The 24,594-nt window shown below is 42.7% G+C and overlaps 1 long non-coding RNA gene across 1 annotated transcript; it reads right to left on the reverse strand.

Moving 5' to 3' along the window:
* Nucleotides 1-5,354: 5,354 nt before the first annotated feature.
* LOC141278861 (uncharacterized) lies at nucleotides 5,355-24,479 on the reverse strand. Its single transcript, XR_012332255.1, has 3 exons — nucleotides 24,325-24,479; nucleotides 23,321-23,439; nucleotides 5,355-5,856 (listed from the first exon to the last, which is right to left on the reverse strand). It is a non-coding gene; the product is annotated as an uncharacterized lncRNA (long non-coding RNA).
* Between the last annotated feature and the right edge of the window lie 115 nt (nucleotides 24,480-24,594).

The raw sequence follows: 24,594 nt of genomic DNA on the forward strand, positions 1-24,594 counted from the left end.
CAAGCAAAAGAGATAAAAGACATTTAGATTGAAAAGGAAGGAGCAAAATTGTTTTATTGATTTATGATCATCCATGTATAAAATTTGATAGAATCTGTAAAAGAGCTGCTAGAACTAATACGTGAGTTTAATGAGCTTGCAAGATTTGAGGTCAATAACATACAACTGTTAATTCTATTTCTATATACTAGCAATGAACAATCAGAAGTTGGAATTATTAAGACAATACCATTTATAATAGAATCAAAAAATATAAAATACTTAGGGATAAATTTGACAAAAATGTGTAAGACCTGTACACTTACAACTATGAAATGCTGATGAAAGAAATTAAATAATACCAAAATAAATGGAGAGATATACCTTGTTCATGGATCAGAAGGCTCAATATCACTAAGATGTCAATTCTCTCCCAATTGTTCTGTAGATTCAAAGAAATCCCAACAAAATTCCCAGCAGCTTTGCTTGGGTAGAAATTGATACTAATTCTAAAATTTATACGGAAATGCAAAGTACCTGGAATGGCCAAAACAACTATGAAAAAGGACAAAAGTTGGAGGTACAACACTACCTGACCTCAAGTTTTTTATTATGTTGTAATAATCAAGACTGTGTAGAACTAATATCAAGATAGAAAAATAGGTCAATGAACACAGTAAAGAACCCCAAAACAAACCCACACATTTATGGACAACTGATTTTTTTTTGCAAAGATGTAAATGCAATTCAGTGCAATTTCAACAAATAATGCTGAAATAATTAGACCTCTTATGTAAAAAATTTTAACTTTCATCCATACTCCACACCATACACAAAAATTAACTCATGGACTTAAAAAAATTAACTCATGGATGGGTCATGGACTCAAGTGTAAAATACGTTTTCTAGAACAGCATTTGGGATGTAGGAATTTGAGAAAGGAATGACTGAACGGCCTGCTGGTACATCACAGACAAATTTTCCAAGACCTTTCAAAAAGTCATCATAATGAACTGAAAGACATCAGACCATTTTCATAGTTGCCAAGAGGCAGTAAATTGTGGGACCAGTAAAGAAGATTTATAGGATTGCTATTTCCCAAAATCCTTAAGGAAAGAAAAGCAAAAAAAAGGAAAACCAATCCACTATTAAAGGAAACCACACACACACACAAAAAAAAATTGGCTGATATTTTACTGCACTACATTTTTCCCTGTAAAACATAGGACATACTGATGTATCTTCAGAAATTTAAACAAAAGTTTTCCATGTTGTAGCCTCAAGAAATTCAAGCAATATAGTCAAAGCAAAGAAAACTCATTATTCAATTTGTCTGACTCTTTGAAGCTCTGGAGTTTGCCTGGGAAGTCAGAACACAATGACTGGATTCTGCATTAGCTTTCCATTCCATTCAAATCTTGAAGGCAATTCTGTCACGTGAAGGTCAGCCAGGGCACACTCATGTAATGTGTCCCTTAGTAAATGGTGAGGAAACCGTGGCACTTGGCCCAGGAAGCATCAGCTGTCACACTAAGAGCCACCCCAGGCATCTTTGCCTGTCCCATTTTCCCTTGCCCATCTTATGTGTATTTTAGGTTAAGATAGGGAATTCCCCAATGAAGAGTAGCTCACCAAAACAAATGTTCCTGGGGTACTGAACAAATTCATACTCCACCCTGCCATTGATCATGCATGCTTTTGCACATCTTGTGCAAGGCTCTGTGTAAGAAGAGTGATGACAGGCTTCCAGAGATGTTCCAGTCCCTAAATGTGCTAACAACAGACGTTTTCTCTGTTCTTTATAGACTTAGCCGATGTTAAGCTCAGTATTCTGTTGCATCTAACAAGTTCAGGTGAGGATGTTGTAACTCTTAACAAAATTTCCAAGATGTTCAATGGATTTTGGGGGAGAAAGAGTCTACTTTCTGTGGTTGACAGGCAAATGGGAGCATACAGAGGTGGCCCTGATCCTAACAGAGAAAACAGGCAATGCAGTGAACATCTAACTGCCATTCACATTCTCCCATCTCTCTACAACTTGAAGGTTTCCCAAATGTGATTCTTACCAGAAAAGAAGCCAAATTTTCTTTTAAATGTATTGCTCAGCTTCCCTTGCAGTTAGGATGTGGGCATGTGACTAGCTTCCATCCATCAGAGGCAGCCATGGGATACTCATCTACACAAGCTAGCAATGTGAGGACAGGGTGAGAGTAATAGCCTTCATCCTCGATGGCAACCGTTAGAGTTTCTGTCACCCAGTGCAGAGGAACCACTGGGCAGTAAGTTCAGGAGAGAATGCCCCAGAACTGGAGCTGGTAGACAGCACTGTCCAAAAGAAGTCTCTGAGGTTATAGAAATGTTCTGTACCATGCTGTCCATGGAACTACTGAGTGCAACTGAGGAACTGGGTTTTTCGATTTTATTTCATTTTAATGAATTTAAGTTTAAATAGTAACTTAGCTAATGACTACCAGAAGAAACCTCTCCAGTTGAGAAGAAGGAGTCAAGCTTCCAGAAAATACATTACAGTCAACACATTACTGAGCAACTATTAGCCTCCTCAAGGGGCAGCAGGGCAGTGAGGGACACTTTCCATTTTCCCATTGGGAACATGAGTGCAGGACATAGTTGGGTACCTTTCAGCAATCACTCTCAGCAACTAAAGGTTGCACCCTCCCCCCATCGGTACCCTGGCTTCTTACAGGTCAGCTGACCCCACTTCCTTGCTCTGCCAATAATGAAATTGTAATTAAAACAACGTGTCTGAAAATCAGAATTTAACACCATGTATCAAGGACATGAAAAATTCTTTAAATCCTCTGATCTAATCATCCCACTTCTAGGAATATACTCAAAGGAAATTAAGTGAAAAAGAGACAAAACTGTATCCCCAGAGATGTTACAACAGTGCTATTTCTAATGGTCAAAAGTGGGAACAGTCTAAATACCCAACAGAAAACTATGCTTCAGCAGTAGAGTATTACGCAGCTATTAAAAAGAGTTTGTGAAGAACATTGATGGGGAGGGGCTTTGAAAGCACAAACGCTAGAGGAAACTGAAAGGAAAAGCAGCCTGTTTATGATGGTGGAAGTGGGAATGTGGTTTGACTTTATTTCCTGCACTTTGCAAAATTTTCTCCTGGGGTGTTCTTAACCTGGAGTTATGGGCCCCCTGCTGGTAGAGGATCTCTAAGAATCCCCAAAACTGTCCCAATATTGTGTGTATGTGCTGTGTTCCCACTTATGAAACAAGCTCTTGAAATGATGAAATCTTATTATTCCTTTTTGGCTCTGACCACCACGAAAAATTAGTCATTTTTTTGATAAGAAAACAAAGCATGAGGCTCTAACCATTCTCTTCCCTTATACAGGGTCCCTTCTCAGGGCAAAGGAAAGTCATTTGTTGCCTACCAATCTCACCCCCAAGAGCCTGTGGGGCTCCAAGTGCCTCAAAAACTATGACAGCAATGGCTGAAGGGGCTGATGGTGGGGTCTCAGGGCTGGAAGGAAGACCCACTTTCCCTTTGATATTTACACTCTTGGCTCAAGGGCCTTGCTTGTGTTTTTCAGTTGGTTGGTTTTGCACATTTTTCTTTCTTTTTTTTGTGGGGGGGCATTTTTTTCAAAAGGAAGGAAATTTCTTGGCTCACTCCCCAGTCTGCCTGGACAGACGTGTCAAAAGATGTAGGAACATGTACGGGCATCCCCAGTGCAGATTCGTCCAGTCCTGAGCCTGCAAAATTCTCCGCACTTCTTCCTGCTTCACAGAATCACAGGAATAAAAGATGTCACCAATCTCGCCTTCTTTGGCTTTATCTCACTTACTTTCAAAATGTCACAGGCAGGGGATGTTTTGTGTCTCATTCATGTTCTATAAACCCTCACAGAAGGGTCCCCCATCACTTCTGCAGAGCTGAGTGCTCTTGGCCTGCAGAGCTGAGTGCTCTTGGCCTGCAGAGCTGAATGACCAGCCAGATCAACACCATGGGAGTGGCCGAGGGAACACACAGCCCCCAGCGTCAGTCGACGGCTTCACTGTGATGCCTGAAGGGTCATTTTTATCATGACTTTCAATTTTTTGACTCCAGAATGCCTACACACCCAAGTATCCTTGTGTGTGTACCCGCTTCCTGAGAAATTATAGAGGCATGTGGAGAGAGGCCCCACACACACCATGTTGCCTGAGGCCACTGTCATTCTACACACCGATGCCCAGAGGGGTCACAAGGCTTCAAACACAGCATCTCATTTCCTCTCCAAACACTCAAGTGCTGCATTATGTCCAACATTAAACATGTTTCAAATGTGAGCTGGGCATGGGGGGACCCCAGGCCTCCCAACGGCCCAGCTCCTTGCTCTCCCAAAGTCAGATTTTTGGAGGGTTGAGGGGACAGCTTTACATTAAAAGCACACACTTTTATTCATTTGCCGTGTTTACTAGCCGACACTAGCATTCCCTCCTCTATGGAACTGTTCACGCTTCCCCCTCAGGCTGGCAGCTGAGGCCTGGGAGGGACTATCCTGGGAAACACACTGAGCCGCTGACCTTTCCCACAGTGTCAGGGGCTCACTTGTATTTTTACCAACTCCTGCTCATGGCCCCAACCCCTTGGGGTTAGAATTCCATCCTAAATTGACAAAATCATTTTGAAACATACCCCCAAATGCCAGGATGTCATCGCCATTTCCCACTTAGTTAAGTCACAGTTTCAATTTTTAAATTGCATTCCATGACTCTGTGCGTGAACGTCAACCATGCTGTGGTGGAGAGCTGTCCTGCTTGCCGGGCATTCTGGACCCAAGGTGCGTGAACGAGGCACAGAGGGTGGCCAGCATGAGGAGACAATTTCCTCCAGGAAACCTAACTTTTTATTTTATGTAAAAATACATAAATTTTATATGTAATATGTAATTTTGAAATTACATAAAGTATAACTGCATCATTTTATAGGTGAGTTTTGTGAAGATATACTAAGTAAAAAGGAAGAATCCAAAGTGAAGCTAAAATCCCACCAACACAGAACAGTCTTGGTCCACAGACACCCCTCCATGTGGTGATGCTGGTTCACACATGACAATGATATCATGGACTCATCCTCTGCCTGTAATAAAGGAAGACATTTTGCTGTTAATACTAAGAAACATCCCAAGTTCAGAATCACGAAAGGATCCACAAAATCCTGTTGTAGGAACCCATGCGGCTGACATGGAGCCTTCCCTCGGCCCCTGTGGAGATCTCAGAGGGTTGGCAGTCAGAATTGCCCACAGGGCCCACAGGTTGAGTGGAGAATTTCTTTATTGGAACATTTCACATAGCTGGTGGTCAGCATGTCCTGACCTGTTGTCCATGGCAGGTTTTGTGCTGTGTGTCCTGACTGGGACAGTGTGGGTGGGATGGTGGGGGCACACACCTGCCAGGAGTAAAGTGGACAACACAGTGAATCCACAGTGTATGCGTATGTCTGTGTATGTGTATCTATATAGTATTCTGGGGCAACACCATCTAAGTCCACAACAAGAGACCCATTTTCTAGGCTTGTTACTGAACCAAACTTGGGTTTGCTATTGACACTTGGTTGTGGTTAAAGAAAGTATAACATTTATTGCAAGGCATCAAGCAAGGAGAACAGGTAGCTAATGCTCAAAAGACCCATAGTCTCAGATGGCTTTCAGGGAAGACTTTATAAAGACAGAGTGAGGGAGAGGGTCATGGGGAACAATAATCAGCTTGTGCACAATTTTCTGTTTGGTGGGTGGTGAGGTAACCAGGTGAGGTCACGGGGTAAGCATTGTCAATCTTCAGGTTCCAGCTGGTCCGGAGCAGTCTCCTCATGGTCATCACTCTCCATCTGATTGAGATCTTGTTTCTGTAAGACAACTGAGGAATGTGCATTAGACTTTACCTTTGAGAGAGAACTAGGAGTCCTTGGAGCTGATCTATTGTTTAAGTTATGGTTATTTCTGTGCCTGACTGCCTCATCTTTGTTTCTGCATTCCTTTGTTTCTCCAATCATCAACTGCTGAGGCTTGTTTCTTTCTCTACTCATCGATGGCTTAGGATGCCACAGTATATTCCCACAGTCTTTTTCCTAGTCATCAGTAAGCAGGGAACTCTGGGGATTCTGTCACTGGGAAGGCCTCTACATAGGTCTGCTTGGTTTCATGGTGACATCTCCTTGCTCACAGGCTGGCCACCTTCCTGCCAGCCCCCAGAGCAGGATCTGAGGCCTAGCAGCACCTGCCCCACAGCCCAGCAGGGAAGACAGATCCAAACATAACTTATTTCTTTTGTGTGATATTTTTGGGCATCTTTTCCACTAGTTTCTGCGGGCAGAAGGGGGGGCGGTTTGTGAAAATGTATCATCTCCCCATTCAAGGAAGTCTCTGCAATTTGGAGAGAGACTAGACTTGTTTTACCAGCTCTTGCTCACTTTTATTCATTATTGAAGATTTTAAAGAAAAGGTAATAAGATAACGTGGACCATTCAGAAGGATGTCAGTAGTAAAATAACAAAAGTAGAGCATGGCACATCTGTGTGTGACCACACACTCTGAGTATCTGCAGGGATTTTACATTTGGACAAAAGTTCTCTCATAGTCAGGAACTCAGGACAGGACATGGGGATGGAGATATCTAAGAACATAAATACCCGATGAATTTGGACAACAGTGAGTCAATTAATATAGAATTATACTGCTAAGCCACTGTATTTGTAGTCCTGTGATTAGATTTCCTCAACCTGTGGAATTCTCACAAGGTTTTTATTTTATTTGTTTTTAATGTAAAAGTAACAACTCCTCCATGTCTGTTGGACAAAAACCAAGAAAGCCGTTTTTGGGTCCTCTCTGAGGTTAGCTTCAACACATCATGGTCAGTCATTGTATTTGTTTCCTATAGCTGCAGAAATAAAGTACCACAAACCTAGTGGCTTAAACAATAGCAATTTATACTCTCACAGTTCTAGAGGCCAGAAGTCCAAGATCAAGGTGTCAACAGGGTTGTGCACCCTCTGAAGTCTCTAGGGGAGGATCCTTCCTTGCCTCTTCCAGCATCTTGTTGTTCCTTGGCTTGTAGCCACGTCCCTCAATATCTGTCACGGTCTTCACACGGCCACCTTCTCCTGGTCTCTCTGACTTCACGTGACTGCCTTCCCCCAGTGTGTCCTAATGTTTTCTTTTAAGAACACCACTCATATTGGATTAGAGCTCACCCTGTTCCAGTATGATCTCGTCTTAACTAATTACATTTGCAGTGACACTATTTCCAAATAAGGTCACATTCTCAGGTACCAGGAGTCTGGGGGGAGGAGCACACATTCAACCTAACCCATACATACACAGCATATAGAGTTTAGTACCTTCACTAAACTAAACCCACAACAAAACGAACCAGAAAGATATTTTGTGAAAGTTGGTGGACTGTGATGACAAGTCACATGTAATAGCTATCAAAGCTGCCTTTAATTCTACCTTTGTATCATCTGATCAGAAATCTGGGTCTTCTCATCTTCTGAAATCAGTATAAATAAAAAATTCCCTACAGTGTGTACACAAACACACTCTGACATAAAGGAACTTTCTGGAGTGATGGAGATGTTCCATATTTCGGTGGTGTTTGAGTTGTACAGGTGTATGCATTTGTCAAAACTCATTGGATGGTTTAGATAAGATTTGTGAAGGAGAAAAAGAGAGAACTGTAAAGTAGAAGTACGCATGATGAAGTGTTCTGGTGGAGTGAATGGATGTCTGTAACTTTCTTTGAAATGCTTCAAAAAATGAGGTGGATCACAGTAATTCCACTCCTAGGTACATACCCAAAAGAAGGGAAAGCAGGGACTTGAAAAGATATTTGTACACCCATATTCATAGCAGCATTATTTACAATAGCCGAGATATGGAAGCAACCCAAGTGTTCATCGACAGAGGGATGGATAACAAAATGTGGTATACACATGCAATAGAAAATTATTCAGCCTTAAAAAGGAAGAAACCATGTCACATGCTACAACATGGATGAACCTTGAGGACCTCATGCTGAGTGAAATCAGCCAGTCACAAAAAGACATGTATGTGTATGAAGGACTCATATGAGGGACTCATATGAGGGACCTAGAGTAGTGAAGTCATAGACACAGAAAGTAAGACAATGCTTAGTAGGGGGGAGAGGGAATGGGGACTTAGTGTTTAATAGGGAAAGAGTTTGAGTTTGGGAAGATGAAAAAGTTCTGGAGACGGACGTTGTGGTTGTTGTACAGCCATGTGAATGTACTTAATGCCACTAAACTGTACATTTAAAAATAGTTAACACGGTAAGTTTTATATTATGTGTATTTTGCCATAATTTAAAAATTCAAAAATCCAAATAAAGTATGGAGTTTAATTAATTAAAAATATGAGGTGGATCAATATGGAGATGGATGCCTAGATATGGAAAACAAAAACAAAAGAAGTTCAATATTTTTGTAGAATCCAGTGGTAGGTGTCTGGGTGCTCACTCTCAATGTTTCTGTATATTTGATGCTAAAATGGTGGGGAATCAGAACAGATGGAATGCTCTCAAGAGGGGGAAGTAAGCAGAAAGGAGCCAGAGCTCCCAGGATGCGGCCCTGACTTCTGGACTTGTGGTTGAAGTAATGTGGGCGTGATGATGAAGCTGGGACAAGGGCTGCTCCAGGTCCCCTGTGCCCCTGGGGCTGAGGGGCATAGTCCTCACAAGAGCTAAGATGTCACCATATGGGAATTCACTTCCCAATGTTTGCATGGATGCTGCTGCTCCATGCCAGTTGCAAACCCAGGTTCCCTGTCACCATGTCACTCTCCAGGAGAGATGATTAAAGCAGACAGTGGGGGCTCATTTGGCCATCATTTCCAAAGACACTATGGCAGTAATTTGATGAATGACCTACTTTCCTACACCTCACTGAATCCTGTCACTTCTTAGAAAGGGCCATAGCCTATCAGTACAATTGCCACCACCTCCCATCCTTTGACCATGACAGACATTAACAATGGAACCCAGAACTCCATCCTACCATGTCTCAGGGTCATTTCAACACAGAGCTGTCAGCAATCACTAAAGTTCAATGAAGACTGGCCTTCAAAGTAGAAACTGTGGCCATCCTGAGGTCTAGATACTGGGTTCTAGAAGAGACAGGAAGCCAGTAAAATGTGCCCCAAGTGAGAAAGGAGCCAAGCAAGTTTCCACCCGTGCTGAAGCACAGGGCCATCGCTGCTCTGGGTGGTGGGGTAAGAGAAACAGAAGGCAGCTTCTGAAGCAAAGGAGGGAGAAAATGAATGTTTACTTTGCAGGTACACCAAACATTTGGAGGAGCAAGGCCACATCTGGCAGCTTTTCAACAAAGAACTTGCCTTTGTCCCTAAGCTGTAGCAGAAATAAAGAAATGAGGTCCTAGAGAAAGTACGTCTGGGACAGAGGAGACGTCACCATAGGCAGTGAAGGGCTTTCACTCTCCATGACTCATCATGTTTGGCCTCAAGCTCGAGGAACCCCAGCAAGCATGGATCAGGTCAGCTACCACCCTGCAATAGAGGTTGCAGCAGAAGGCTCTGAAATCAGACGCTTCTGCTATGTGACCCTGCAGGAGTCACTTAACCTCTCTGAGCTTCAGTGTCCTGTCTGTGAAAAGAAGAGCATGTGTCACGTGGCTGTTATGAAGGTTATATTAGTGATGCTTGTAAAACGCTTATCAATTGCCTAGTAGACAGTGGTGCTCAATAATGATGGGTGGTTTGTTGCTTGGTTAATTGTAATAGCAGTAGCTTTGTATTAGTAACAAGAACACCCATTACTATAATCCTCCTTCCCTGTAATCCTCCTTTCCTGTGACCTAAGTGGTGAGTGAGGAATGGAACAGGCTGCCTTCCTGCAGCTCTTTGTGTGAAGCCACAGAGACTTCCCCCACTGCCGGCTTCAGCCCCATGCTGGGCCAGGGAAGCCCTCTTCATTCCCAGAACCCATCCCTCCCCGGGGTGTTTGGTGGCAATGTCCCTTTTTGGAGGGGAGTGTGACCCTGGTGCCCCAAAGCTATCCAAGTTCCTCTAAAGAAGTCAGCATGGCTGGATAGAAGAATGAATTCTTGCCCAACCAGGTCACACACTTTTATATCACCCTCAGGAAAGTGTGTAAAGGCACATAAAACATGCTGCCACTTTCTACTAAAGCCCTGACTGCTGCCTGTCTTTGGAAGCCGGGGTCACCCTCCCTGGCTTGGCTCACACAGGCTGTGGGTCCTCACAGTGAAGACAGTGCCTCCACCTGTCCCCCATCCCCACCTGCCTCCATTCTCCACTTTCCCCCCATCCCCACCCGACCCCCTTCTATCCCCAGGAGGTGCCACTAAGGAAGGAACAGCACAGGAACCACACAGGAAAATTATTGTAGACACTTCACTCCCATTGACATTGAGCACAGACGTCTCAGAGAGTGGTTCCCAGTGCTGGAGACCCTCAGGGAGGCACTCAGTGAGACATCTGGCCTCCTTCTGGCTCCAGACACTGAATGCACCCAAGGAGGATCACCTGCACCCCCTGCTGGGGAGAGACCAAAAAAGGCACACCCAGGACCTGGAGACCAGGACTGGCTGCCCTCACCTGTGAGCTGGGAGACCCTGGTTCCTCCCAAGAAGCTTCAGTGAGAGGCTTGTCTGTCTGGGACATGCAGAAGACATGACAAGTAGTGTCTGAGGGAGAAATCAACTTGCAGTTTCTTTTAGTAACAGAAGAGGCTGTTCTCTGCCTGGGTTTTAAATCCATTCTTTTGTGCTTCAGGGGTCAGAGCATGGATTTTTTAAATTCAAAATTAGAATTAGTTTGATGCCATCACACAAACCAAGTTTTATTCTCCCCCATCTCTCCCTCCAGCAATGGATTGGGAGCTGACACCTGCCTGGTGGCCAGACTCAGTCACTGGGCAGGAAGGACCCGCTCAGGAGAACCTCCACACACTCCACCCTCCTGTGCAGCTCTGTGATCTCCTTGTCTAGCTCTGGGCTCCTCTCTCCACCGCAGCTCCATGGAGGGTGTGCACAGCCCTAACCCAGAGGCACCCCTATCCCCTGGGCCCTCCATGTACAGGGTCACCGTGGGCTGTTGGCAGCAATGCTGCACCCATCCCTGACCAGACTGCCAGCAAAACTGAGAACAAAAACATGAGCTGCGGGCTTCTCTGGTGGCGCAGTGGTTGAGAGTCCACCTGCCAATGCAGGGGACACGGGTTCGTGCCCCGGTCCGGGAGGATCCCACATGCCGTGGAGTGGCTAGGCCCGTGAGCCATGGCCGCTGAGCCTGCGCGTCCGGAGCCTGTGCTCTGCAACGGGAGAGGCCACAACAGTGAGAGGCCCACGTACTGCCAAAAAGAAAAAAGAACCATGAGCTGCTGCAATTCTTCAGATCTGTTGAGAAATGGACTAGCCGTTCGAATTTAAAAGGAGAGAAAGGATGATCACAGAGAAGGGGGATCTCTTAACAAAAATAACAGAAAAAAAAACCTGCCGAGAAAATGGCAAAATACTGTTTTTTATAAAGGCAAAGATGTGCTAGATGTCATGATAAGCACAAGTCATCTAGCAGAGATCTTCAACATGTAAAGACTAACCATTCTGAAGCATCAAGCTCTGGCTCAGTATTGAAGCAATCAGGTGATCGGTTGTATAAAGGTGGTGGAACTAAGAACATCTATGAATCTATAACTTTAGAGTTGAGGCTTATGTAGAACAGCCTCCATATAACACTGAACGATGAGGTTCTTATGTCACCTTGTATTAGTATTATTTTTTTACCTAAAAATTCTGAGGAAAAATTATCTTCAACTTGGAATTATAAATTCAGCAAAATATCGGTCATAAGTAAAAATAGACTAAAGACATTTTCGTTCATATAACGATTCACAAAATTGACTTTTCTTGCACCTTCCTTAAGGAGCTACTGGAGATAATCTCTGGCAAAATTAGGAAGACAAGGGAGCAAAGAAACAGTAGGTCCAACCCAGGAGAGTAAGGGGACGCTCCAGTATGAAAAACGTGCCACAGTCCTAGAGAGCAAATAGTCCAGATTTAGTGAGCTATAGAAGTATTTGGAAGGTAAAACTAGTGGGGGAAAAGGAGAACAAATGATAAAAATTAAACCTTTGGGGACAATATAAAAATATGTGAAGAGAAAATTATACAAGTGGAAAAAAAGAAGCAATTACAAACTTCAAGAGAAACAAAAACTCCATAAAATAGGAAATGTTCACCTGGGGCCTCAATGAACAATATTTATACAGCTATACTAGTAATGTAAATATTGATTATTGACCCAACTGTACTGGAAGAAGTCAAAGAAGACATGGAAGAAAATCTGATTATAGAAAGCCCATCGAAAATGCCTAAAATTGATCAAATCAAGAAATAGCAGTACAAGCATATTATCTAGAAGCATGGAAGTGAGGATCAGAAGAAACAGCTAAACAGAAGTTTAAAAGTGACTGACCTCTGAAGAGTAGGGCTAGGGCACAGAGAAGGTGGTCAAGGGGTCCATTATTTTCATTTTGAGACTTTCAGTTCTCTTTAATAATTTCAATCACAAGTATGTTTTACTTTAATAAATATTTATTAATTTCAATAAATAAATATTCTTAATGATGACCAAGCTAAAACCTGCCCATGAAAGGGCAGAAAGGAGAAGGGCAGCAATTATAGGTAAAGGCATATAGTATATTTACAGAGGGCAGGGCCTCCAGAGGGCGGGTGAAGGCAAACCCTTGGAGACAGGCACAAAACCCAGGTGGGAGGGGAAGGTGGGCGCTGATGCAGACACCTGGAAAAGTTTGATGTCAATCATGATTTTGATTCAAAATGAAATGTCTTGACTTTAGTTACTTTTTTACTTTTCTAATAAATGCGGGGAAATATTTTCTCCTAGTATTTCTGGACACCTGATAGAGAGGTGAATTTGTCTGTAACGTGCTGTTGCTGCTGCTGCTTCCACCTCATTTATGCACAAGACTGGGACGTGTTCAGGGAAACTATGCAACAAAAACCCAAGAAGTGAAACTCCCAGCCATGAGAGTGAACATGGTTCCTGGAGAAAACTGTGCATATAACCATAAGGTATTTGCTTGGATTCAAAACGATGTTAATATAACTTCTCAGGAAAAAAATCATCTAGCATAATTGCACAGAACTGACCAGTTTTCTAAGACAATGACAGAATTTCAACTCCATCTAGGTTTTAAGTGGTGTGTTTGGCTCCAAAAACTTAAGGAACTAGTTTCTCAATGGAAATCTTTGTTGATGTGTTGGGTTGTGTCTTTATTTGCAACATGCACACATTTGAGAAAGGACAGAGCTGTGTAACATACACATAATAAAATGAACAGGGAATTGCTTTCTCATTATTTTATTAACAATTTGGTGCTTAATGCCATATAAGCAGTGATGTTCGCATCTCACTCATGGGAGACGGCTTGCAAACGTGGCTGATAATTTGTCTCCCTATGTTCACACCCTCAGGCAGCCTTCTTCCACATTGGCTTTGCACAGAGCCACCAGTGGAAAGACAGCAAATGTTATGCAAGCAGAGACTTGAACCAAGCTGCATCCGCTTGGCATTCCCAAATTTCCATGGGAACGAGCCCAAGTGAGCCTGCTGGGGGATTAATGTCCACAAGGAGCAGAACCAAGGTGCCTGGATGCCCGCCTGCCCTCTGACCACAGATGCATGGAAGAGTCCAGAAGAGACCGCTGAGTTGGCCTAACAGGCTCTTAGACTTGTAAGCAGAAGAAAATGGGTTGTTGTTTTATGCCTCTAAATTTTGGGATGCTTGTCATGCAGAAAAAGCTAACAGTGCAATTCCCTCACTTAAACTGCTCTTTTAATGAGCAATTTAATCTTCCCCTTCCCCCAAAAATGTCTCTTTCTTTTTAGAAATATGTGGCTACAGAGTAGCAAAGAGCAAAACTCTCTGCAACTCAAATATTCTTCCAGAATCTAGGTGTGGGATGACAGAAGCAGTGAGTGAGAACTGAGAGGGAACTCTGAGAAGAAGGGATTAACAGGAAAAGAAATCAGGGCCTCCTGTAAAGACATATGCCAAACGCCACAGGCTCACGTTCACTGACATCAGCCACAACTCTTATCATCTTGCCCGTGACAAGATGGCATCACCTCTAAAAATAGAACCTTCCCAACTGTAGAGAAACTCTTATATGTCACCAGGTGCTCTCTGGAATAAAGTCCATTCAAAATACGCTTTTATTGATCTGGAAACAAGGCATTTGCAAATAAATGGATTAATAGGAGAGTTACCTCATTTAAAATCACCCGCACTCAATATCAAGTAAAAAAAAAAAAAAGAGTGGTACTATTTGCTTTGATTGTCCTTAACCGCACCTGCCCCCCATTTTGGAGCTCATTGATTAGGAACTGAAGACAAGCCCCATCCTGCACAGGCCTCCTCACTTCCGTGCTGTTCCAGTTGATCTGCCCTTCCCTGCAGGGCCTGAAGACAGAAGGTCCTCCAGAAGGGATGGGCAATGGCGGGCCTGGAAGACTAAACTGTCAGATGGTGGAAATCAGTGCATTCAAAGCCCATTGTTGAGAGAGAGGGGGAAGATGGCGGAAGAGTAAGACACGGAGATCACCTTCCTCCCCACAGATACACCAGAAATACATCTACACGTGGAACAACTACAGAACACCTACTGAACGCTGGCAGAAGACCTCAGACCTCCCAAAAGGCAAGAAACTCCCCACGCACCTGGATAGGGGAAAAGAAAAAAGAATAAACAGAGACAAAAGAATAGGGATGGGACCTGCACCAGGGGGAGGGAGCTGTGAAGGAGGAAAGGTTTCCACACATTAGGAAGCCCCTTCGCGGGCAGAGACTGTGGGTGGAGGAGCGGGAAAGCTTCGGCGCCACGGAGGAAAGCACAACAGGGGTGCGAAGGGCAAAGCAGAGAGATTCCCGCACAGAAGATCGGTGCCGACCAGCACTCACCAGCCCGAGAGGCTTGTCTGCTCACCCGCCAGGACAGGTGGGGGCTGGGAGCTGAGGCTTGGGCTTAGGTCGGAGCGAAGGGAGAGGACTGGGGTTGGCGGCGTGAACACAGCCTGCAGGGGGTTAGTGCACCACGGCTAGCCGGAAGGGCGTCCGGAGAAAAGTCTGGACCTGCCGAAGAGGCAAGAGACTTTTTCTTCCCTCTTTGTTTCCTGGTGCGCGAGGAGAGGGGATTAAAAGCGCTGCTTATTGAGTTACAGAGACGGGCGCGAGCCGAGGCTATCAGCGCAGACCCCAGAGATGGGCATGAGACGCTAAGGCTGCTGCTGCCGCCACCAAGAAACCTGTGTGCGAGCACAGTTCACTATCCACACCTCCCTTCCAGGGAGCCTGTGCAGCCCGCCACTGCCAGGGTCCCGGGATCCAGGGACAACTTCTCCGGGAGAACGCACGGCGCGCCTCAGGCTAGTGCAACGTCACGCTGGCCTCTGCTGCCGCAGGCTGGCCCCACATCCGCACCCCTACCTCCCCACGGCCTGAGTGAGCCAGAGGCCCCAAGTCAGCTGCTCCTTTAACCCCGTCCTGTCTGAGCGAAGAACAGACGCCCTCCAGCGACCTACATGCAGAGGCGGGGCCAATCCAAAGCTGAGCCCTGGGAGCTGTGCAACAAAGAAGAGAAAGGGAAATCTCTCCCAGCAGCCTCAGGAGCAGCAGATTAAAGCTCCACAATCAACTTGATGTACCCTGCATCTGTGGAATACCTGAATAGACAACGAATCAACCCAAATTGAGGAGGTGGACTTTGAGAGCAAGATTTATTATTTTTTCCCCTTTTCCTCTTTTTGTGAGTGTGTATGTGTATGCTTCTGTGTGAGATTTTGTCTGTATAGCTTTGCTTTCACCATTTCTCCTAGGGTTCTATCTGTCCATTTTTGCTGTTTTTTTTTTTCTTTCTTTTAACACATTTTTTTTCTTAATAATTATTTTTTATTTTAATAACGTTATTTTATTTTATCTTACTTTATTTTATTTTATCCTCTTTCTTTCTTCCTTCCTTTCTTTCTACTTTTTCTCCCTTTTAATTCTGAGCCATGTGGATGAAAGGCTCTTGGTGCTGCAGCCAGGAGTCAGTGCTGTGCCACTGACGTGGGAGAGCCAACTTCAGGACAATGGTCCACAAGACACCTCCCAGCTTCACATAATATCAAACAGTGAAAATCTCCCAGAGATTTCCATCTCAACACCAGCACCCAGCTTCACTCAATGACCAGCAAGCGACAGTGCTGGACACCCTGTGCCAAACAACTAGCAAGACAGGAACACAACCACACCCATTAGCAGAGAGGCTGTCTAAAATCATAATAAGTCCACAGACACCCCGAAACATCACCAGACATGGACCTGCCCACCAAAAAGACAAGATCCAGCCTCATCCACCAGAACACAGGCACTAGTCCCCTCAACCAGGAAGCCTACACAATCCACTGAACCAACTTTAGCCACTGGGGACTGACACCAAAAAAACAGGAACTACGAACCTGCAGCCTGCAAAAAGGAGACTCCAAACACAGTAAGATAAGCAAAATGAGAAGACAGAAAAACACACAGCAGGTGAAGGAGCAAGATAAAAACCCACCAGACCTAACAAAAGAGGAAATAGGCAGTCCACCTGAAAAAGAATTCAGAAAAATGATAGTAATGTTGATCCAAAATCTTGGAAATAGAACACAGAAAATGCAAGAAACATTTAACAAGGACCAAGAAGAACTAAAGATGAAACAAGCAACAATGAACAACACAATAAATGAAATTAAAAATACTCTAGATGGGGTCAATAGCAGAATAACTGAGGCAGGAGAACGGATAAGTGACCTGGAAGATAAAATAGTGGAAATAACTATTGCAGAGCAGAGTAAAGAAAAAAGAATGAACAGAACTGAGGACAGTCTCAGAGACCTCTGGGACAACATTAAACGCACCAACATTTGAATTATAGGGGTTCCAGAAGAAGAAGAGAAAAAGAAAGAGACTGAGAAAATATTTAAAGAGATTATAGTTGAAAACTTCCCTAATATGGGAAAGGAAATAGTTAATCAAGGCCAGGAAGCACAGAGAGTCCCATACAGGATAAATCCAAGGAGAAATACGCCAAGACACATATTAATCAAACTGTCAAAAATTAAATACAAAGAAAGCATATTAAAAGCAGCAAGGGAAAAACAATAAATAACACACAAGGGAATCCCCATAAAGTTAACAGCTGATCTTTCAGCAGAAACTCTGCAAGCCAGAAGGGACTGGCAGGGCATATTTAAAGTGATGAAGGAGGAAAACCTACAACCAAGATTACTCTACCCAGCAAGGATCTCATTCAGATATGATGGAGAAATTAAGACCTTTACAGACAAGCAAAAGCTGATAGAGTTCAGCACCACCAAACCAGCTTTACAACAAATGGTAAAGGAACTTCTCTAGGCAAGAAACACAAGAAAAGGAAAAGACCTACAATAACAAACCCAAAACAATTAAGAAAACGGGAATAGGAACATACATATTGATAATTACCTTAAATGTAAATGGCTTAAATGCTCCCACCAAAAGACACAGACTGGCTGAATGGATACAAAAACAAGACCCATATATATGCTGTCTACAAGAGACCCACTTCAGACCTAGAGACACATACAGACTGAAAGTAAGGGGATGGAAAAAGATATTCCATGCAAATGGAAACCAAAAGAAAGCTGGAGTAGCAATTCTCATATCAGACAAAATAGACTTTAAAATAAAGATTATTACAAGAGACAAAGAAGGACACTCCATAATGATCAAGGGATCGATCCAAGAAGATATAACAATTGTAAATATTTATGCACCCAACATAGGAGCATCTCAATACATAAGGCAAATACTAACAGCCATAAAAGGGGAAATTGACAGTAACATATTCATAGTAGGGGGCTTTAACGCCCCACTTTCACCAATGGACAGATCATCCAAAATGAAAATAAATAAGGAAACACAAGCTTTAAATGATACATTGAACAGGATGGACTTAATTGATATTTATAGGACATTCCACCCAAAAACAACAGAATACACATTTTTCTCAAGTGCTCATAGAACATTCTCCAGGATAGATCATATCTTGGGTCATAAATCAAGCCTTGGTAAATTTAAGAAAATTGAAATGGTATCAACTATCTTCTCCGACCACAATGCTATGAGAATAGATATCAATTACAGGAAAAGATCTGTAAAAAATACAAACACATGGAGGCTAAACAATACACTACTTAATAACGAAGTGATCACTGAAGAAATGAAAGAGGAAATCAGAAAGTACCGAGAAACAAATGACAATGGAAACACGACGACTCAAACCTATGGGATGCAGCAAAAGCAGTTCTAAGAGGGAAGTTTATAGCAATACAATCCTACCTTAAGAAACAGGAAACATCTCGAATAAACAACCTAACCTTCCACCTAAAGCAAGTAGAGAGAGAAGGACAAAAGCCCCAAAGTTAGCAGAAGGAAAGAAATCATAAAAATCAGATCAGAAATAAATGAAAAAGAAATGAAGGAAATGATAGCAAAGATCAATAAAACTAAAAGCTTGTTCTTTGAGAAGATAAACAAAATTGATAAACCATTAGCCAGACTCATCAAGAAAAAAAGGGAGAAGACTCAAATCAATAGAATTAGAAATGAAAAAGGAGAAGTAACAACTGACACTGCAGAAATACAAAAGATCATGAGAGATTACTACAAGCAACTCTATGCCAATAAAATGGACAACCTGGAAGAAACGGACAAATTCTCAGAAATGCAAAACCTGCAAAGACTGAATCAGGAAGAAATAGAAAACATGTACAGACCAATCACAAGCACTGAAATTGAAACTGTCATTAAAAATCTTCCGACAAACAAAAGCCCAGGACCACTTGGCTTCAGAGGAGAATTCTATCAAACATTTAGAGAAGAGCTAACGCCTATCCTTTGCAAACTCTTCCAAAATATAGCAGAGGAAGGAACACTCCCAAACTCATTCTACGAGGCCACCATCACTCTGACACCAAAACCAGACAAGGATGTCACAAAGAAAGAAAACTCCAGGCCAATATCACTGATGAACATGGATGCAAAAATCCTCAACAAAATGCTAGCAAACAGAATCCAACAGCACATTAAAAGGATAATACACCATGATCAAGTGAGGTTTATTCCAGGAATGCAAGGGTTCTTCAATATACGCAAATCAGTCAACGTGATACACCATATTAACAAATTGAAGGAGAAAAACCATATGATCATCTCAATAGATACAGAGAAAGCTTTTGACAAAATTCAACACCCATTTATGATAAAAACCCTGCAGAAAGTAGGCATAAAGGGAACTTTCCTCAACATAAAAATGGCCATATATGACAGACCCACAGCCAACATCGTCCTCAATGGTGAAAGGACGATGTTTCAATGGTGAAAGCATTTCCACTAAGATCAGGAACAAGACAAGGTTGCCCACTCTCACCACTCTTATTCAATATAGTTTTGGAAGTTTTAGCCAGAGCAATCAGAGAAGAAAAGGAAATAAAAGGAATCCAAACTGGAAAAGAAGAAGTAAAGCTGTCACTGTTTGCAGATTACATGATACTATACATAGAGAATCCTGAAGCTGCTACCAGAAAACTACTAGAGCTAATCAATGAATTTGGTAAAGTAGCAGGATAGAAAATTAATGCACAGAAATCTCTGGCATTCCTATACACTAATGATGAAAATTCTGAAAGTGAAATCAAGAAAACACTCCCATTTACCATTGCAACAAAAAGAATAAAATATCTAGGAATAAACCTACCTAAGGAGACAAACGACCTGTATGCAGAAAATTATAAGACACTGATGAAAGAAATTAAAGATGATACAAGTAGATGGAGAGATATACCATGTTCTTGGATTGGAAGAATCAACGTTGTGAAAATGACCCAAAGCAATCTACAGATTCAATGCAATCCCTATCAAACTACCACTGGCATTTTTCACAGAACTAGAACAAAAATTTTCACAATTTGTATGGAAACACAAAAGACCCCGAATACCCAAAGCAATCTTGAGAAAGAAAAACAGAGCTGGAGGGATCAGGCTCCCTGACTTCAGACTATACTACAAAGCTACAGTAATCAAGACAATCTGCTACTGGCACAAAAACAGAAAGATAGATCAATGGAACAAGATAGAAAGCCCAGAGATAAACCCACGCACATATGGACACCTTATCTTTGATAAAGGTGGCAGGAATGTACAGTGGAGAAAGGACAGCCTCTTCAATAAGTGGTGCTGGGAAAACTGGACAGGTACATGTAAAAGTATGAGATTAGATCACTCCCTAACACCATACACAAAAATAATCTCAAAATGGATTAAAAACCTAAATGTAAGGCCAGAAACTATCAAACTCTTAGAGGAAAACATAGGCAGAACACTCTATTACATAAATCACAGCGAGATCCTTTTTGACTCACCCCTTAGAGAAATGGAAATAAAAACAAAAATAAACAAATGGGACCTAATGAAACTTCAAAGCTTTTGCACAGCAAAGGAAACCATAAACAAGACCAAAAGACAACCCTCAGAATAGGAGAAAATAGTTGCAAATGAAACAACTGACAAAGGATTAATTTCAAAAATTTACAAGCAGCCCATGCAGCTCAATAACAAAAAAAAAACAACCCAATCCAAAAAAAGGCAGAAGACCTAAATAGACATTTCTCCAAAGAAGATATACAGACTGCCAACAAACATATGAACGAATGCTCAACATCATTAATCATTAGAGAAATGCAAATCTAAACTACAATGAGATATCATCTCACACCAGTCAGAATGGACATCATCAAAAAATCTAGAAATAATAAATGCTGGAGAGGGTGTGGAGAAAAGGGAACACTCTTGCACTGCTGGTGGGAATGTGAATTGGTACAGCCACTATGGAGAACAGTATGGAGGTTCCTTCAAAAATTACAAATAGAACTACCATATGACCCAGCAATCCCACTACTGGGCATATACCCTGAGAAAACCAAAATTCAAAAAGAGTCATGTACCAAAATGTTCATTGCAGCTCTATGTACAATAGCCCGGAGATGGAAACAACCTAAGTGCCCATGATCGGATGAATGGATATAGAAGATGTGGCACATATATACAATGGAATATTACTCAGCCATAAAAAGAAATGAAATTGAGCTATTTGTAATGAGGTGGATAGACCTAGAGTCTGTCATACAGAGTGAAGTAAGTCAGAAAGAGAAAGACAAATACCATATGCTAACACATATATATGGAATTTAAGGAGAAAAAATGTCATGAAGAACCTATGGGTAAGACAGGAATAAAGACACAGACCTACTAGAGAATGGACTTGAGGATATGGGGAGGGGGAAGGGTGAGCTGTGACAGGGCAAGAGAGAGGCATGGACATATATACACTAACAAACATAAGGTAGATAGCTAGTGGGAAGCAGCCGCATGGCACAGGGATATCGGCTCGGTGCTTTGTGACTGCCTGGAGGGGTGGGATAGGGAGGGAGGGAGGGAGGGAGACACAAGAGGGAAGAGATATGGGAACATACGTATATGTGTAACTGATTCACTTTGTTATAAAGCAGAAACTAACACACCATTGTAAAGCAATTATACCCCAATAAAGATGTTAAAAAAAAAAAAGACATTATGGTACTGGCACAAAAACAGAAATATAGATCAATGGAACAGGATAGAAAGCCCAGAGATAAACCCACGCACATATGTTCACCTTATCTGTGATAAAGGAGGCAGGAATGTACAGTGGGGAAAGAACAGCCTCTTCAATAAGTGGTGCTGGGAAAACTGGACAGGTACATGTAAAAGTATGAGATTAGAACACTCCCTAACACCATACACAAAAATAAGCTCAAAATGCATTAAAGATCTAAATGTAAGGCCAGAAACTATCAAACTCTTAGAGGAAAACATAGGCAGAACACTCTATGACATAAACCACAGCAAGATCCTTTTTGACCCACCTCCTAGAGAAATGGAAATAAAAAAAAAATAAACAAATGGGACCTAATGAAACTTCAAAGCTTTTGCACAGCAAAGGAAACCATAAACAAGACCAAAAGACAACCCTCAGAATAGGAGAAAATATTTGCAAATGAAGCAACTGACAAAGGATTAATCTCCAAAATTTATAAGCAGCTCATGCAGCTCAATAACAAAAGAAACAAACAACCCAATCCAAAAATGAGCAGAAGACCTAAACAGACATTTCTCCAAAGAAGATATACAGATTGCCAACAAACACATGAAAGAATGCTCAACATCATTAATCATTAGAGAAATGCAAATCTAAACTACAATGAGATATCATCTCACACCAGTCAGAATGGCCATCATCAAAAAATCTAGAAACAATAAATGCTGGAGAGAGTGTGGAGAAAAGGGAACACTCTTGCACTGCTGGTGGGAATGTGAATTGGTACAGCCACTATGGAGAACTGTATGGAGGTTCCTTAAAAAACTACAAATAGAACTACCATATGACCCAGCAATCCCACTATGGGGCATATACCCTGAGAAAACCATAATTCAAAAAGAATCATGTACCAAAATGTTCATTGCAGCTCTATTTACAATAGCCAGGAGATGGAAACAACCTAAGTGCCCATCATCGGATGAATGGATAAAGAAGATGTGGCACATATATACAATGGACTATTACTCAGCCATAAAAAGAAACGAAATCGAGTTATTTTAGTGAGGTGGATGGACCTAGAGTCTATCATACAGAGTGAAGTAAGTCAGAAAGAGAAAGACAAATACCATATGCTAACACATATATATGGAATTTAAGGAGAAAAAATGTCATGAAGAACCTATGGGTAAGACAGGAATAAAGACACAGACCTACTAGAGAATGGACTTGAGGATATGGGGAGGGTGAAGGGTGAGCTGTGACAAAGTGAGAGAGTGGCATGCACATATATACACTATCAAACATAAAATAAATAGCTAGTGGGAAGCAGCCGCATAGCACAGGGAGATCAGCTTGGTGCTTTGTGACCACCTGGATGGGTGGCAAAGGGAGGGTGGGAGGGAGGGAGATGCAAGAGGGAGGAGATATGGGAACATATGTATATGTATAACTGATTCACTTTGTTATAAAGTAGAAACTAACACACCATTGTAAAGCAATTATACTCCAATAAAGATGTTAAAAAAAAAAAAAAAAGGCCAGTGTTGAGACTCGTACTAATTACAAAGGGGAAGATCACCTCCCTGAGGAGAAACCTGGCAGACCCACCTGAACAGGTGATCCAAGTCGGCACCACCAGTGATGGGACACTGACGTCATGGGGCTCATAATACGATGCACTGAAGGGGATACTGTCGCATATTGTATTCTCGCCAGAAAGACATGACCTAAATTGAATTGTGAGAAAATATCAGGCAAGCCCAAATTGAGCGACATGTGACAAACTCTGGCCGTTACTCTTCAAAAGTCTGAAGGTCGTGAAAGACAATGAAAGGCAGAGGAATATTCCGGACTAAAAAAGATCAAGGACACTTGACAACTAAATGTAACATGTGAGACTGGGCTGGGTCCTGGCCCAGAAAAAGACACCAGCAGAGCCATGGATGAAATTTGAATGAGGTTGATGGACTTGTTCACAGTGCTGCCTCGAGGCAAAGTCCCTGGTTTGACCATCATCACATAACTATGCAAGATGCTAACACTAGGGGAACAGATGGGAAGTCTCTGTGCTATTTTTGCAACTTTAAGTGTCCAAAGTCATTTCAAAATAAAAAGTTTTTAAATTTTTAAAATAAAATCTCTTCAAAATTTAACAAGAAGAAAAAAGAAGAGAGGAGAAGAGGAGGTGGGGAGTAAGAGGGGGAGGAGGGGAGCCATGTTTAGCTGCATTTTATCTACTGAAGAAAAGCGAAGAAAGGCCAGCTGACACCCCAAGGCATCGGAGTGCTGGGCTATGGAAAGGCAGCATCAGTGGGGTGGTAATAGGAAGGGACAGAGACCACCTGTGTGTATCCCCCAGCTTTGCCTTCTGACAGGGACAAATGTGTCACATTTGCCAATATGCCCAAACCTTGATGTTCTAAAAGCACCCCCCACACACACACATACATAGCAAGAAATTCAGTCTTTCGTCCCCACCACGAAATGACTGTCGGGATGACATGGACTTGGATTGCCCACCCACCACCTGCAGGGCCTGGCTCTGTGTAGGCGGGCCCTCTGCCCCGTCTACCACTGTCCTCTGCTGCCCCGACAAGCTGGATGCAACTCACCTCTCTGGAGCTCCTTGAGGAGGTCCCCTTAAAGCCCTGGACTCTAGGCTCCCTCCATGCATTCCAGGTTCTGAGGCTGACCCTCTGGGCTGGCTCCTGGCACTGAAGAAGTCAGGAGATGCACTCTGTGTGTGCCACTCTGACGGTGGAGATGGCTGCCAGCGCAGGGACCGCAAGGGGGCAGTGTGGACACGTCACAGGCCAGCCCTGCAGCATCCTTGGGTCTGCCTCCAGACTTCCACACCTGGAAGCCAGGAGAAAGGAACCGCA

Source organism: Tursiops truncatus, chromosome 6, assembly GCF_011762595.2.
Source record: "Tursiops truncatus isolate mTurTru1 chromosome 6, mTurTru1.mat.Y, whole genome shotgun sequence".
Taxonomy (NCBI): domain Eukaryota; kingdom Metazoa; phylum Chordata; class Mammalia; order Artiodactyla; family Delphinidae; genus Tursiops; species Tursiops truncatus.